The following is a 16,638-nucleotide window of genomic DNA, read 5'->3' as shown; positions in this document are numbered from 1 at the left end:
CACGTCCCCCTGTCCCTCAGCTTTTCCTTGCTTCCATGTGCAAAGCTCCAGGGGCCCTATATTTCACTAGGTGCAGGTCTGGGGTGGGGGTCTTGATCCCCACTGCTTTGCTGGCCCTGAGAATCCACCCTTGCTTTCTTTTGTCAAGGTCAGAAGTCTCTGTTCCTGGCCTCAATGTGTCAAGAGTCAGCACAGGCAGGTCCCTCTGCTTGTCTGCATCTGAACATCACCCATGCTGCCTTTCAGACTAACAGGTCTGTATGCATTTGCTCCTGCTTAGGGCACAGAGGGGAGCACCTGCATATGCAGGTGGCTTGTCAAAGTTGGGCAGCTGATTCAGTCAGCTCAGAGGTAACTAGAATTAGCAAGGCCTGGGAGGAGGTGGGACCTGAGCAGGCAAAATGAGGCCTAAGTGGGAATTTTTGCCCTGCTCCTCAGAAAATACTCCTGCATGTATCTCAGGGATCTTGCCTCTCTGTGTGTGCTGGTATAGAGCAACAGTGTACATAAAATATCATCCCTCCATGGCTTTTAAATCCTGCTAGGCTACCTGCATGATTTGATGCCATATGCATATCAGCAGGCTGGGTATTCAGTCCTGGCACTGAGTTCTTAGCTGAGCTCTTGCAGAGGCGTTTGACAGATTTGTTGCTGTGAAATACCTAGCCTGTTTCCTGCAGAAATACCTTTCTGCTACAGCTAAATACAGTCACAGTGATAATGGTGAGATATGGTTGAAGGTTCTGCAGAAAAAGCCAGGTGTTTTTTGTCCAGCTGAAAAATATGTGCGTGACAGAGACACCTTCAACGCTCAGGAGAACGAATTCTTCTGCATATGAAGCTGATATGGCTCCACCTGCTGGTTTCAGGCTAGCAATGACATTTTTCATTTTTCTGGGGAAAATTCTGAAACATGCGATTGTTTTGCATACACTCCCCTCTCCCCCCTAAAAAAGCCCTGAACAACAACACACACACACAAAAAAAAACCTAAATAGAAAAATATATTCAGGCCTTCCCTAACATTAAACAATGAAAAGTTAAGTGAAAAAGGAACATTATTTATTCCTTGCCAATCAGGGATTTTGGAAGAAAAATGTTATATATCAGAAGGAATGAAGTAGTTTGAATAAACTACTGGGGCTTTATAACTCCAGGCTCAAATTTAACTAAAAATGTGGACAGATAAGAATTTTGTTCTTTGGGGTGAGATAGCAGGCTTTCTGGCCACAAAAATACAAGTGGCCTTTTCCAGAGACAAAGCTAAATGAAATTCTTCCAGAAGCATTACTAACTTCAGAGATATATGGAAGGAATTCAAGGGGCGTTTGCCTCTGAATGAATGTCTGTCTTTAAAGGTCTGGTTATCTGTAGTCAAACTCCCTCTTAAAGACTCAGTGACAGAGTATTCTAGCTTTTGGGTGGATAAGATAAACACATCCATTCTCAATTAGGATGGAAATCCAGCTGCTCTCTAAAAGTCTACTAAAATTTCCAGGGCTTGTGAAAATGCTCATTATGGTGATGGTTATCCAAATGCCTTTCAATTTAAGAATAAAACAGTATGATAAGTTTCTAACATGGTTGCCATCGGTTCAACACTGAGGTTGGACAGATGAGTTTGGGAGTTCTGCTTCTGAGATTTTTTATAGTAACTTAGACTTTGCTTTCAAAAACTGGGTAAATTCCAATGATGTATTTTTTATCCTCTTTTCCAGCTTCTGTGGGACAAAGGAGGATGAGAAAAGAAGTAAGATCTTACATGTAAAGATGACCAGTTTCAGGACAGTAGATACAGATCCTTGGTCTGTAACAGATTTAATGTGGGATTGTATTGAAGAACTGGGGATTGTTATATTTGCTGCTGGTGGTGACCCATGTTTGCTTTAGAAGGAAGTTTCTGGGAAGTATTGCCTACAGTTGTGTGTCTTTGCACTTGGCTATAGCAGAGATACTAACAATAGGGAATGCTACAAGAAGCATGGTAGTGTTGTCAGCAGCAACAGCACACCTTTATTCTCCTTAGTATAACGACAAAGTGACTTCAGGCAGTAATTGCAGAAAAAAAAGCAGCATGTCTGCAGGAATGGACACTTCTGTAATGGTAAGCCTGAATATGATCTTGCTGTTGCTACCTGGAAGACAGGTTATTTCTTTCTGAAGAGTCCCTTCCTATAATTTTTGTTTTTATACCTCCTTCTAAAGAAGTGCTGCCAAGTCACTCCTGCGTAGTTGCCCAGCATGAGTCCTGACTACATCATCAGTTCCATTTACATTTTATTTGAAGGAATTAAATTGAGTGTAATCCTTGTGAATGCGTGGGAGAGGAGAGTACTCAGCTTTATTTGTTTGAAAGGTCTGTGGTAGGAACTGGCAGTTGTAGTTGAATCATTTTATTCATAAGTCTTGGAAAGAAAGACACAGATTTACCAAGTAGCTATAAGGCCCCTCACTCACCGTCTTACGCCTAGTGCCTTGGCCATGTGCTTATGAGACTAATATATGTGTTTTGGCCATATTACTCAGTGGCCCTCCCATTGACTGGAGCTGCATCTACCTTGAGGGAATCTGAAGAAAGCATTACCGTATGATGGTACTAGTGATTTTGAAGTACACTTTTTTTTGGGTCCCTGACTGCATAAATAAAAGCTTGAATCTGCTATAAATGATCTGTGGACAGATCTCACCCTAGCACTGCAAACTCTGGGTGTCAGAGATCCATGATCTTCTAACCAACATATATTCTGTAGAGCATGTGTGATACATCTGAAAGTAGTCCTCCTCTTCAACAGCAGGCTTGTGCCACCTTCCAGATCCCAGCTACCACAGAGCTGCATGGTTTGGTGTCCTTCCTTCTCAAAAGGACTTTCAGATGGTTTCTCTCCCCAGCAGCACACAGCACTGCAGCCCCAAATAATTCCAGGGACACCTAAGGCACTACCACGATATAAACACAGGTTAGCAAGCTGTAAGAAAACATGTCTTTGTACTGGCCATAGAATAGAGTAGTCTTTGAGGAGGCTGTCCAGCAAGAAAGGACTCAGTACTGCCTTAGCACAGCCCGGTGCAGTGGTGTTCTTTGTCCCTGCAGCCTCCATTCACCTCTACTGCAGCTGCCTCCAGCCTCAAGTCATCACCAGGGCAAAACACGTCCAGCATTTCACAGGATTAATCCTAATTTAAGGGAGAAACAGGGAATAAATAATTTGTTTGTACAACTTGACTGAAGTAACAGGTCTTAGAGGCATAATAATAGACCATCAGATTGGAAGCTGCTAACTGGTAGCCAGTAGCAGACACTGAGGGAAGGAGAGGACAAAGGTGTGCAACGTCATATGTCCCCAAAATATCCCCATATGTCCCCCTCCTGCCTCCCTGTCAATGTCTGAGGTACATCCTGGAGGAGATAGTGTCTTTCCATTTAATGGCTTTAATGGGCTTTCCTTCCTTGGATTTTTCTGATTGCTTCTTGGAGCCTCATACATTTGTAGCTTCTGAAACACCCTTTGACAAGCTGTGTTTCACAGCTTAGCTCATACCATAAAATTAAAGAATCATAGAATCATAGAATGGTTTTAGTTGGAAGGGACCTTAAAGATCATCTAGTTTCATCCCAGCTGAATTGGGCAAGGACACCTTCCACTAGATCACGTTGTTCAAAGCTTTATCAAACATGGCCTTGAATACTTCTAGGGAGGAGTCATCCACAACTTCTCTGGGCAACCTGTTCCAGCATCTCACCAGCCTCACAGTAAAGAATTTCTTCCTAATATGCACCCTAAAGCTATCCTTTTTCAGTTAAGAACCACTACCCCTCATCCTATCACTATACTCCCTGACAAAAAGTCCCTCCCCATGTCATGGTTTAGCCCCAGTCAGCAACCAAGCACCACATGGCTGCTCACTCACTCCCCCTGGTGGGATGGGGGAGATAATCAGAATAGTAAAGTGAGGCAACTCATGGGTTGAGATAAAGACAGTTTAATAGGTAAAGCAAAAGCTGCTCACGGAAGCAAAGCAAAGCAAGGAATTCATTCACTGCTTCCCATGGGCAGGCAGGTGCTCAGCCATCCCCAGGAAAGCAGGGCTCCATCACGCGTAACAGTTACTTGGGAAGACAAACGCCATCATTCCAAATGTCCCCCCCTTTCCTCCTTCTTCCCCCAGCTTTATATACTGAGTATGACGCCATATGGTATGGAATATCCCTTTGGTCAGTTGGGCTCAGCTGCCCTGGCTGTGTCCCCTCCCAGCTTCTCGTGCACCCGGCAGAGCACGGGGAGCTGAAAAAGTCCTTGACCAGTGTAAGTGCTACTTAGCAACAACTAAAACATCTCCACGTTATCACCGCTGTTTCCAGCACAAATCCAAAACACAGCCCCATGCTGGCTACTACAAAGGAATTTAACTCTATCCCAGCTGAAACTAGGACACTATAAAAAAAGGTAATAAAATCCCAGCTAATAAAAAAAGCCAAATCAATCTCCATCGGTGATATACTTGCCTCTTGTCTTGAAATTTTGGTAATTCATACCAGCATGCTAGTCCTCTGAGTAAGATCTCCTTGGAACCTTTTCATGCCTCTCTCATCTCTGTGGTCATAGAAATTGTGAGAATAAATTCAGCTAGGAAAGATCTCTCCAAAGTACCAACTGACACAGGGGTGGCTGTGGCATCCAACACTGATGGGATTTAATGAACTAACATTGCACTCCAAGGACTTTAGTCACATCCTTTTAGTGTCTTAGTCTAGTTTCTTGACAGATTTCTGCAGCAAGGAGGCACTCCTCTGTCAAACAGTTTGAATCACAGTCTGAGGTGAGGGTTGAACACTGTCTCAGCAACAAGTAAGACAAATAGACTTGACATATCCAACTTGGGCCTGGGATGCAGCAGCAGTGCAGTGCAATATGAACATGAGTTTTCCTATAGGTTGACACTTCTTAATCTTTCTCTTTCTGGAAAAATAATCTGTTCCAGTGCAGTAAAATTGTTCTTAAAAAAATACATGTCATAAATCTCATTGGATCAGAAAGACCTTAGGCTTGCAGTGGTGATCTTTTTCAGCAGGAGGATTTGGAAGGAATTTTTCTAGATAGTGTGAATCTATTGAAAAAAAAGTTTTACTGGATATAAAATTTCTAATTATGTGACTCAGACTTGGGTGAAATCCTATCTTGGTTTCAAATTAAACTGTTGAATATTGTGGAGTTAGAGTTGCACATTCATTTTAAAATTGCTTCTTCTTTTTTTTCTCTAAGTGCCCTTTGCTTCCGTCCCCCGACAGCAGGGAGATGCAAAACTTTTGCTGGTTGCAGAGCAATCTCACTAAGCATTCCTTCAATGCTGTGGCTGCTTCAATGTAGAAATAGGCTCTGACCACTGACAAATGTTCATGTTTAAGCTGAGGGGAACACTCCACAGTTCTAGCAATAATGTGACCCTTTATTTAAATATTTGATTATTTCATAGCACAGATGACATTGAATATACAAAGTCAATACTTTGAATGAGGCATGATAATCAATACTTGAGGTCCAAAGAGATTTATAAAATAAGTCAATGTCACAGGTTTAAGAGGTTGTGATCTGGTTGCATGGAATGCTACTCCTTAAGAAAAAAAGAAATATAAAAACAAGGTTTAAAGCGCACAGAAATTAATTGAGAAAGTAGCAAGCATAATTAATTTTTTAATAAAGTTCATTGACCTCAATATGGATTTAGTATGATGTATTCAAGTTATTGATTTTATGCTTTCACAGCAGTTCTTCATAATGTGAAACAATGGCTCCACTGGGTCACGCAGTAGTGGAGTACCACACTTGTCACTCCTTTCTCCTGCTTACTCAGCTATGCCTAGCATATGCATGGCTTGCTGTGTGGAGTACCTATAGCATGCTGTCTTTTATACCTGTGATTTAAAGGGGTGAATGGCAGCTCTCTTGAATTCAAGTTGTGTGACTGACAGCTTTACTTCACAAGGTGACACTTACTTGATCTGATTTCTTTTGTAGCTCTGTCCTTGAGTTTGTATTTTCCCATTTTTTTTCCTTTCCAAAAAATAACATTTACACCTGTTGTCCAGCCATAACAGAGATGTGTGAATGGATACCAGTAGTGAGAGAAGCCTCCATCATTCACTTCATGTGTTGAGCAGATGCAGGGTGACCAGCTGTATGAACCCACACTTAGGCTATTGATTTTGTTGCCCCTGTTATAAACCTTTTATACCATACCACAAGATGCTCTGCCCTTGTGTCTCATATCACTCCTGCTACCCAACAAAACAGGCAACACAAAGAGACTCTTCTGCAAACTGCTCTTTCATTCTTTTAGATCTCAAATCCATCAAAAAGTGTTGCAACAGGTATAGCACCTGAAGTTTCTTGGGCTTGGACCACTGCCACGGGCGTCATACAATTTTCATAAATAGGAATGCTCGTGTCTGTAAAAATGTGGACAGTTGTGCATGGTTTATAATTAAATAAAACATAGCAAGCAATGCATTATAGTGTAATAGCAGCTGCTCTCACTGTCGTGCATAGTCAAGATGACAAACTGGAAGTTAGTGTCACACGTTCTCATCTGTAAATCTGTTAGTCCTCGTTAGCATTACTGGATGCAACTCAAATACTAAATGAAATATGGATGGGACTGGGAGAGCTCCCAGTTCTTGATCTGATGTCAGCTCTTAGGCTTATGTGTATTTTCGGTTTCAGTATCTTTTTTGTAACACAGACGATGTTTTCCACAGGAAAGTTTATGAGAGTGCAGAAATTCATATATTGGGTTTTGGAGAAGGAATGGGGCAGTGGTGTCTTTCTTTTCAATTTTCAGAGATAATAAATTAATTTTAATTGGATAATTTAGAAGAACTCGTACAAATATACAGTCTATATTTTCCCTTAATTATATCAAAACTCATAATGAAGGATAGGTATGTATTTTTACCATGACAGACATTATCACTGGTGTCATACTCATTTTGTGTGTCTCTGTGTGTGTGTCCTCACACATGTGTACGCATACGTGTTTTGATGTATACATGAAAAAATTAGACACTAACTCACTTGATACAGGTATATAGACTCAGTGCCTCAAAGCAATGGGGAAAAAACCCTCTGTTCCTTTAGTTTATCAGTGGCATGTAAAAATTTGTTAATGTGCAAACTAGCTGCATCATTCTGTACACAATTTTCCATGCACCCATTAGAAGATCAGAAAAAACATGACATGCAATAAACTTTTGGCCTTTTCTCAACAACATTATCCTGTTGCCTTGAACTAAGAAAGCATAGTCTGCCTGAGGCTAGAGCTGAGATAAGTCTGGGAGTTGCATCAAGAAACTTTCAGCATCTGTAACAATTCAGGAATGTTTTTATCATATGCACATAGATAAAGATTTAAGGACAATATTCTCACATTTTGCCCATACCAATTATTAGGAAATCATGACAGCTGGAATCATTAGGTCTGTGTTTGACAGTGTCCTTCCAAGGCATTGATATTAGCATGGTATGGACACTTGGAGCAAGATGTTTTTGCCATAGCTGGTTACTTGCATTGAGAAGTTGCAAACCAGAATTCAGGTCATACTTAGACAAATCTCTGCCTGAACTTGCAAAACACTACCTGAGAACTTTCAAAAAGTTCCTCATCCACTATTTGACCTGAGTGATTTTCTAGGATGAACTTTGTATCCTGAAATTCTTTTCTAAAGCTTGAAGGACAGACTCGATAGAGCAGATGTAAAGAGTTTTTGCCAGTCCCAAGCAATTCAAGGCTGGCCTTACCACATGCTCCAAAACATTCTCTGCAAAGGTTTGTCTGAATTCAGGCTGTTACTCCATTCTTACAAAATGAGAACCACTTTTTAACCTCATGGCAAGGTAATTGCTGTTTTTGGCTACATTTTCCTTTTGTTGGAGTAGTAGTTCCCACCTTGTGCTAAGCTGTTGCAAGTGCTGGACAGCCAAAGGTGGTACGCTGTGTGGTCATGATATGTTACACTGATATGTGGCAGTGTTTCCCTGCACCTCAACTACAAACAAGGACAAGCAGATTTTTAGGTTACTTTGCTTGATAAACCAACCAAGGGAGCCAGACATGTTACCACAAATTTGAATGAAATAACTTTTTCCAGCTTTTTGAAATCTACTGGCCAAGTCCCCACCTGGTCTGCCCACCCCTCCTCTAAGTCTGGGTGGAGTAGGTGTGGTCTTACTGATCTTCTCCATCACACTGAGGAGACACTTTCTGTTGTGCAGAGGAGAGGTGAGAGAAGAGAACACACGATGAAGGCAGTAGTTTGACTTTCTCAGATGTTCCACTAGATGCAGTAAATGCTCAGATCAGCAAACTGTACCAGAGACCTCCCAGAATGTTTTTTTTTAAAGAGTAGTGCCATCAGCCTTTTGCTAGCCTGAATGAAGAGGTCAGAGGAGGAACTTCAACAGCAACATTGTGAAAAGGCTTGTATGTGCAGGAGCAAAATCTGAGAAGTCATAAAAGCACTCCACAAAGGACTTTAATAGGAAAGTGAAGCTATTTGGGTATCGGAAGCTGCTTCTATACTTGCTAATGCTGCAGTTCAGGATTGTACTTACTTATACATGTGTTTAAACGCTGGGTGCAGACTCAAGAGTTTTAGTGTTTGCAGGATCTCAGGGTACTGCAGCACCAGTCACTGTTTCCTGCCCATGCTTGGAACACTCTTACCCTTCACTCCCACATTAAATCACTCAACTCTTAAAACACTTCTGATGAGCAGTTTTTCAGCTCTAAGGAGAGAACAAAACTAGTTAGAGTAAGTTTTGGTATGTAATGCCACTCTGGGGATCTCTGCCGACACATGTGAAAATAGCTAATATAGAATTGATGCATCTCTAATGAATTCCAGAGGTCAGTGGGCCATGGAAATAATATCATTGCATAGTTCCATATTCCATGAATAATTCCTCCCTATCCCAGAAGAGAAGTGATTAGTTATCACCCAACTCTTCAACTCCTTATTTTGTTTGGTTTATTCTTAAAAACCATCCCAAACCCTAATATTTGCAATACTGGAGGAATGAAAAATAACAGCTTATTATATATCCCAGTTCATAATCTGTGCAAATGGGGTGTGACAGGAGACTGCAAGTATGAACAAGGGCATGATTACACTGGGACCTGGTGTGTGTGTTCTATGCCTCTTCACTTTGCAACAGCTTCATTTAAAACAAAGCACAACAACAACAAAAGCCAGATCAGTTTTTAAACACTAGGGCAAAGATGAAGAGTTAAGGCCCAAGGTACAAGTAAAATAATAAATTTTTCATGGTTTATAGCCACAGTAGATGCATTAATTTGTACTTTGCTCCAGGCTAGTGCTTTTGACTAATGACATCTAATGATATGAAGAATATTGGGCCCAAATTAGATACTTAATTCCTACAGTGGGAATTAGATCACACAATACCCTCCGTTTACTGGGCTCTTTCTCACAACATCTCACTGGCATATGAGAGGAAACATTTACTTTATATAGTGTTTTAGATTACTTATGGTTCACCTCAGACACTCTGGAGTTGATCCTTATGAGGCAGAAATTGCCATAGATGCACTGAAGTTAATGGAGTTGTAACAATTTACACTAGTTGACAAACTGTCTCACAGAGGTTACAGCGAAATCTGGCACCTTGGTTTCTATACAGGTACTTAGAGAAGTAGCTTGATTTTCAGAGGTGTGGATGTATTGTCATTCTCTTATTCCTGCCTGCACTGAACTACAAAACAGGATCCAAAGCTCTAGTCTCCCTTTCAAAATAAGACCTTTAAGTAGATGTAACATGAGCTATTTCTGTCCCCAAAGTTAAATTTCATTATGGTTGGTTATGTTTTTATTGGTCAATGTACATATGTGGCATATGGCAGCTCTTCATAACCTGTGTTAATTTTATTCTGGTACCTAAATCCCTACAGTTACTGCAGTGATTGAGCATAGAGGCATTAACAGCTCTTCAGGGGGAATAAATGTGTATGTTTAAATCAACGTTGCATTAGAACAGGAGATTCTAGTGCTGCTTCTACTACAGTGCAAATGGGGTTTTTTGATGGAGAGCAGGTCAATTTTTACCTCATCAATTGATCAAGAAACACAGGAGATAAGTACCAAATCTGAGGACAGCAAAAAAAGAGATTTATATTAATGAAGGAATGTAAAACCAGTTCTAAAGGCGGTCCTCTTCATTTCCAGCAATAATGGTGAGGGCTGGATTTTTTCCAACCAGCACAGGTTGCTGGAAGCAAGAAACAAAAGAAAAGTATGAGTAAACACATCCCTTTTTGCCTTAAAATCTGCTTATTGACAAAACAGATTTTCTTTTCCCCAAAAACTCCACTTTGATTGTAAATGTGATCTTTGAAATTGGATTTCAAGGAAAGCCTCGAAGCAAGAGAAATATTTTACTTTTTCTTGTGAAGATCTTTGATTATCATCATGTGGCTAGGTTTCTTGTATCTCCTGCTCACTGTAAGTGGAGAAAGAAAACTGTTTAAATATGGATTCAGTCTACTATAGATGAAAATGTCATCAGTTTTAGAGCTAATCCTGCTTCATGGTGGGTCATTCACAATCCTGTGTTGAAGGGTATGTAAGGGAACAAACCCCCTAGAAAGAAGAGGTATTATCTATGTTTAATTTAATTTAATTTAATTTAATTTAATTTAATTATCTATGTTTAATAAACTCCTTTTTGAGCAAGCATTGCTTATATAACATTTGATGTTTTAATATTTAACTTAAGCTTAAAGACAGGATGTCTTGGCCATCAGCATTATCCATTTAATCAAGGACAAACATTCATTTTGGAAGAAAATAAAGGAGAATTGGCAAGAGAAAACAGCCCGAAGGTGTTCTTAGGTGACGTGACCATATATGGATAAAAAGAATTAGGGTGCTTCATCCATGAAGACCACCAGAGACCGCCAAGGAGCCCTGAAGAGAGGAAGACATGCACAGAAGGATCTGAAGTGGAGCCAAGAGACATGACTTAATGCCATTATACAACCTACGTAGATTAGAATTAATATATATTAGATAGGCAGAATATGTATTAATTTATTGTACAAATATAATGCAAGAGCCAACTTCAGTGTGCTTGATTTGTGAAAAACCACTGAGCGCTTGGGCTTGTGCAACCCTGAAATAAGTAAGCAATGTCTCTCCTGAGCATGTGATTATTGACTTATTGCACACTGGGCGATGAATCTGCTTTTCAGACAACAGGTGGACTGAAGGTTTAGCCTGAAGTAGTTTGTAAATCTCTCTTCCATATACTGGTTAAATTTGGTGACTAAGACAACTGATCCTCCTTCACAGTCCATTTGCGGGGGGTGGGGGTGGGGGTGCATCAGGGACCATGCATTATTAAAAATATTTCTACTTAATTGTTTGGGAAGTTTTAGATCTGTTTAAAAGTGAGACCTCTTTGGACATCTCTCCTGGAGCTTTTGAAAATATCACTCACTGGCAGTAAACACACAGGCAGAATCTTTCCCACCAAGGGGTGCACAAATACATGGGCTTTGGGGATTACCAGTGCTAACTTTGCCCTTACCACTGTGAGCTGGAAGCTGGAGAAGAATCTCCCAGAAGCTATGGTGGACTCCTTGGATTGCTATGTCTTGTTCCTCTTGTTTGCATTTGCAGCATCTTCTTGGACTATCCTTGAACTCCAAGCTCTAGAGAAAGCACACTAATCCAGTCATGTAGCAGTGATATCACTGAGTTTTAATGAATGTTTCAATTTTGTAGCTTGGCTGAGACCATATGATTTATGCTGTTAAATTACTCAGATGTTGTGACTGACTGCATGTTTAGGGGTGGAATGTGACTTGCAGAATAAACCCCTAAAATGGAATAATGCTTAGTGGAAATGGGCAAGGGTGATTTTGTCCCTGCAGCTCAGAGAATAATGCAAAGAAGCTGACTTGATCTCAACACAAAGGGGACCAGAAGGTGGCCTTTGTTTTAGATAAATACCTATCAACAGTTGAGTAGATCAACTGGTGGTCTAAATGTCTCCCTGAGCTAGCCAGACCAGCATGGGAAGAGTGAATACGTATTTGCGTGTTAGCTCAGGCCAACATACAGTACAAAAACTGAACAATTACCAAATAATTTCAAAGAGAGCAACAGGCTTGAGCTGCTTCAACCCAAGTATTTCTTCCTGGTGACTGGGGATGCCCAGTGTAATGGCAGTGAGCATATTATACAGACCAGTAATGGGGATCACATTGGTATTGTGATTGAACTGTATACTGCAATTGTTAGATTTTGCTAAGTGTAACTTACACCTGTATCATGCTTTCAGCATATATTGTATCACTCTGAGCGAAAATCAGAAATCAGGAATCCTGTGTAACCTCAACTGACTTCAAAGAAGCGGATTTGGTATTATACATTACACCCTCCACATGTGGAATATCTAAATGAACATGGTCGGAAGGTACTGGAATGTAACAGGTGTTTTTAAATGTATAATGCTAAATGCCTAAAAGATTATGTCATTGACTGTGAAAAGTGCCATTCCAGTCAATGTCTGGCAGCATGAAAACCAGTTAACTTAAACCCAAAACACACTGCAATAAAATCTAAGGAGGCAGGCTGAACACTTAGAACCAAATATGCTTACTTCACAAAGCCAGCCAAGATCACCTTTCCAGAAAGTAGCCTGACCCGGGAACTGCAACCATGCACTCAACGCCTACATGAATCAGGGCTAAACTCTGAATCTTCTGTGCTGATCAGAAGAGACTGGAAAATGTTTATGTTTGTGCCTAATTCTGCATTTTCTGGTTTAGGCTGAGAAAAACTGTAGAAATACCAAACGTCTGAAGGGCTGTTTTGACAGCATTTCTGACCCATTGCAGTGCAGCCTTCTATAATTACTAGCACTTTTCTTCTGATGAGTAATGTGGTCTTTATCTTCTCCAAGGGAAAAAAAAGGAAAAAAAGTTCTACTACTTGTCAGTTATGTAGTGCCATATTGGTAATAAACATTTTTTAACAACATATTAATTAGAAGAAAAGAAAATTATACTGCAAATTTTGCAGCTAAACTAGTCTTTGTTCGGGCTGACATTGTTCATAAATCAGACTCCTATAACCAACTGTAAAAACAGATTGTCTCCACAAATGGTAGAGCTAACTCAACACATATTTATGAATAGAACAGAACAGAATATCCTCAATTGGAAGGGACCTACAAGCATCATCTAGTCCAACTGCCTGACCAACTCAGGGCTGACCAAAATTTCAAGCATGTTGTTAAGGGCATTGTCAAATGCCTCTCAAACTCTGACAGGCTGGCGGCATCAACCACCTCTCTAGAAAGCCTGTTCCAGTGTTTGACCACCCTCAAGGTAAAGAAATGCTTCCTAATGTCCAGTGTAAACCTCCCCTGGCACAGCTTTGAACCATTCGCATGTGTCCTATCACTGGATCCGAGGGAGAAGAGAGCAGCACCTCCCTCTCCACTTCCCCTCCTCAGGAAGCTGTAGAGAGCAATCAGAGCACCCCTCAGCCTCTTTTTCTTCAAACTAGTCAAACCCAAAGTCCTCAGCTGCTCCTCACAGGACATGCCTTCTAGCCCTGTCACCAGCTTTGTTGCCCTCCTCTGGATGTGTGTGAGTACTTTAACATCCTCCTTAAATTGTGGGGCCCAGAACTGCAGACAGTACTCAAGGTGTGGCCACACTAACGCTGCATACAGCAGGATAATAATATTTTTTGACAGGCTGGTTACGCTGTGTTTGATGCACCCCAGGATGCTGTTTGCCCTCTTGGCTGCCAGGGCACGCTGCTGACTCATATTGAGCCTGCTGTCAAGCAGCACCCCCAGATCCCTTTCTGCAGGGCTGCTCTCCAGCCACTCATCTCCCTGATTATACTTGTGCCTGGTGTTATTCTGTCCTAGGTGCAGAATCCAGCATTTGGACTTGTTAAATGTCATCCCATTAATCATTGCCCAATACTCCAACATATCTAGACCCCTCTGCAAGGCCTCTGATTTGGTCACAAATGCAAAACATGGTACCATATGGGCTGCTATGAAGAAAATCAACCATCCCAGTCAGACCCAGTACAAAGTTGAAATCAATGAGTAGGATACCTTAAATTGCTCATAACAAGAATATAATGTATTATTAAATGCACTGTTTGTCAGATTAAAATTGGTTATTAGCCAATCTTCCCATAAGGAAATGAAATGGAAGAAGGAGGAAATGCATTGTCTAGAGTCATATGGCTGTATGTAACATTTTCTTTCCTCTATTTTTCCATTTATAGTTGCCCATTTGGCAATCAAGTGGCACTCTTTGGCTGACTCTGGGTTAGTGCTTTCTGGAATAGCATGAGTTTTAACACTCACTCTGAAAATGTATGATTCTTGTGTGTTGCCTGAGCTTCCTAAGCCTGGTGGCTTCACACAGAATTGCATTTCGGGCAGGAAGATGGCCATCACCTCCAGTGACGATCTCTGGCTCCCTTGGGAGCCTGCAGCTGTAATTTTTTTTTCTCTTCTAGTCTCCTGTCCCCCTGCCACCTGCTGTGGTTTTTGAACCTGTTGGTTAAATTTGATTATGAGGTGAAAAATCTCCATGTTAAGCTTATACCTACTTTTATGAGGATAAGTGGACAGGTAAGAGAAATACCCTATTAACGCTATGAGGGAGAGATTGGCAAGTATCTCAATTTTTATTGATCCCAATGGATATAAGTAGGGCAGAGATGTTATGAATACTTTAAACATAGAAAAAGCTTTAATGGCTGTATTACTTACCAGAGAATTCAACCAAGAGATGCAGGGATAAAAGAACCAGACTGACATGATTCAGTTCTCATAGCAATATTCTTCTTTTAAAAGAGAAGTATGCTGCCATTAAAGTTCCTATTAGAAACACTCACTTTTATTGGATAAACAAGTATTCATTCTCAGCGAAAAAGTTTACAAATTCTTCTCTACAAAAATTAGAGTTTTTCATAGATATTTTAAGTGCTTTATGAAAAGCAATTTCTTGTTGGTAAGAGAGTTATTTTTACTGAATTTTCATTTGAAAAAAAAATAGTATAAAGTCCTTCATTGCCTTTGAGTTTGAATGCAAAACGATAAAAACCTGAATGTTAAGAAAGCCAGAAAAAGAAAAAGAAGGAAGGGGATGATGAAGGAAACTGAAAAATGTTAGCAGGTGCATGCCAGGGTGATAAAGAGCGAGCTTTCCCTCCTTTTGTGTTTTGGCTCATTGTGACATGTTTTTCACTTTTAGACTAAAGATCTGGCCTGCATTTTCCTTATTAAATGGTATGAAATCATAATTCTTCTCAACTGAAAAGAAAACAAGTCAAACTTTTCAATGGGAATATTACCCCTGTTCTGAACTCAGCTGTTTCATTATAACTGCTGCCAAGACATCCACCTACCTTCACGTCTCCCCAAAGTCCTTCTCTATTCACAAACAAGTAGTTTAGGAGGGCATCTTTCCTAGTTGGCTCACTGAGTACTTGTGACAGAAGTTATCTATCTCCTACAAACTCCAAGAATTTCCCAGACTCACCTGTAACAGCATTATGGTATTCTCAGCTGATGTCCGGGAAGTTGAAATCTCCCATAAGGCCAAGGGGTACTGATCCAGAAATTTCTCCTGATTGTCCATAGAATAACTCATCAGTGCTATCATCCTGGCTGGATGATTGGTAGTAGACATCCACTAAAACATCTCTTTTTTTTTACCATCCCCCTAATCCTCACCCAGAGGCTATCTACCACATCATCAGTAACTCTAAGTGCTGTACAATCAAACCTCTCCCTTACGTATAGTGTGACACCTTCACTTTGCCTGCCCTGCCTATCCCTTGAACAGCCTGTAACCCTCCATCCCAGCACTCCCACTGTGGGACTCATTTCACCAAGTCTCACTAATACCAATGATATTGTAGCTCTGGGAGCTGCCCAATCCTTGCAGTTCATCCTGTTTTTTTCTCATACTGTGTATGCTGGTGTATAAGCATGATGTGTATGCTTCTGAGCCGCCCACGCTCGCAGGAGCAGTATAAATGTTCCCACTAGCATTGCCACTCTCAGGCAATGCCATGCCAACCCTTGGCTTACCTACTACAATCTTGTTGGTATCTCCTTCCCATACTGATTCTGGTTTAAAGCTCTCTTGATCAGGCCTCCCAGCTTACACCCAAAGGTGTCTTTCCCCTGTTGGGATAGGTGGATCCCATCAGACCCCAGCATACCTTGTGCCTTGAAGGCTCTTCCACAGGTTAAAAATCCAAAGTTTTGGTAGAGGCATCAGTCTTGGAGCCAGGTATTGACATCCTGGGCTCACCTGTTTCTTCCAAAGTCTCACCCATTACTGGTCAGATTGAGGAAAACATTACCTGTGCTCCTGAATATTTTAGCATTCTTCCCAGGGCTCTGAAATATCTTTTGGTTGATCTCAGACTTTTTTTTTTTTTTTTCTGGAACATCATTAAAAACCATGTGAAAGAGCAGGTATCGATAGTAGTCTGAAGATTGTACTAAGCTCTTTGGTCTTGTAGTGACGTCCCTAATTCAGGTCCCAAGGAGGCAGCAAATTTCCCTGAAA

The sequence above is a fragment of the Phalacrocorax aristotelis genome, chromosome 4 (assembly GCF_949628215.1).
Source record: "Phalacrocorax aristotelis chromosome 4, bGulAri2.1, whole genome shotgun sequence".
Classification (NCBI taxonomy): domain Eukaryota; kingdom Metazoa; phylum Chordata; class Aves; order Suliformes; family Phalacrocoracidae; genus Phalacrocorax; species Phalacrocorax aristotelis.
Note: the sequence above shows the minus strand (reverse complement) of the source record.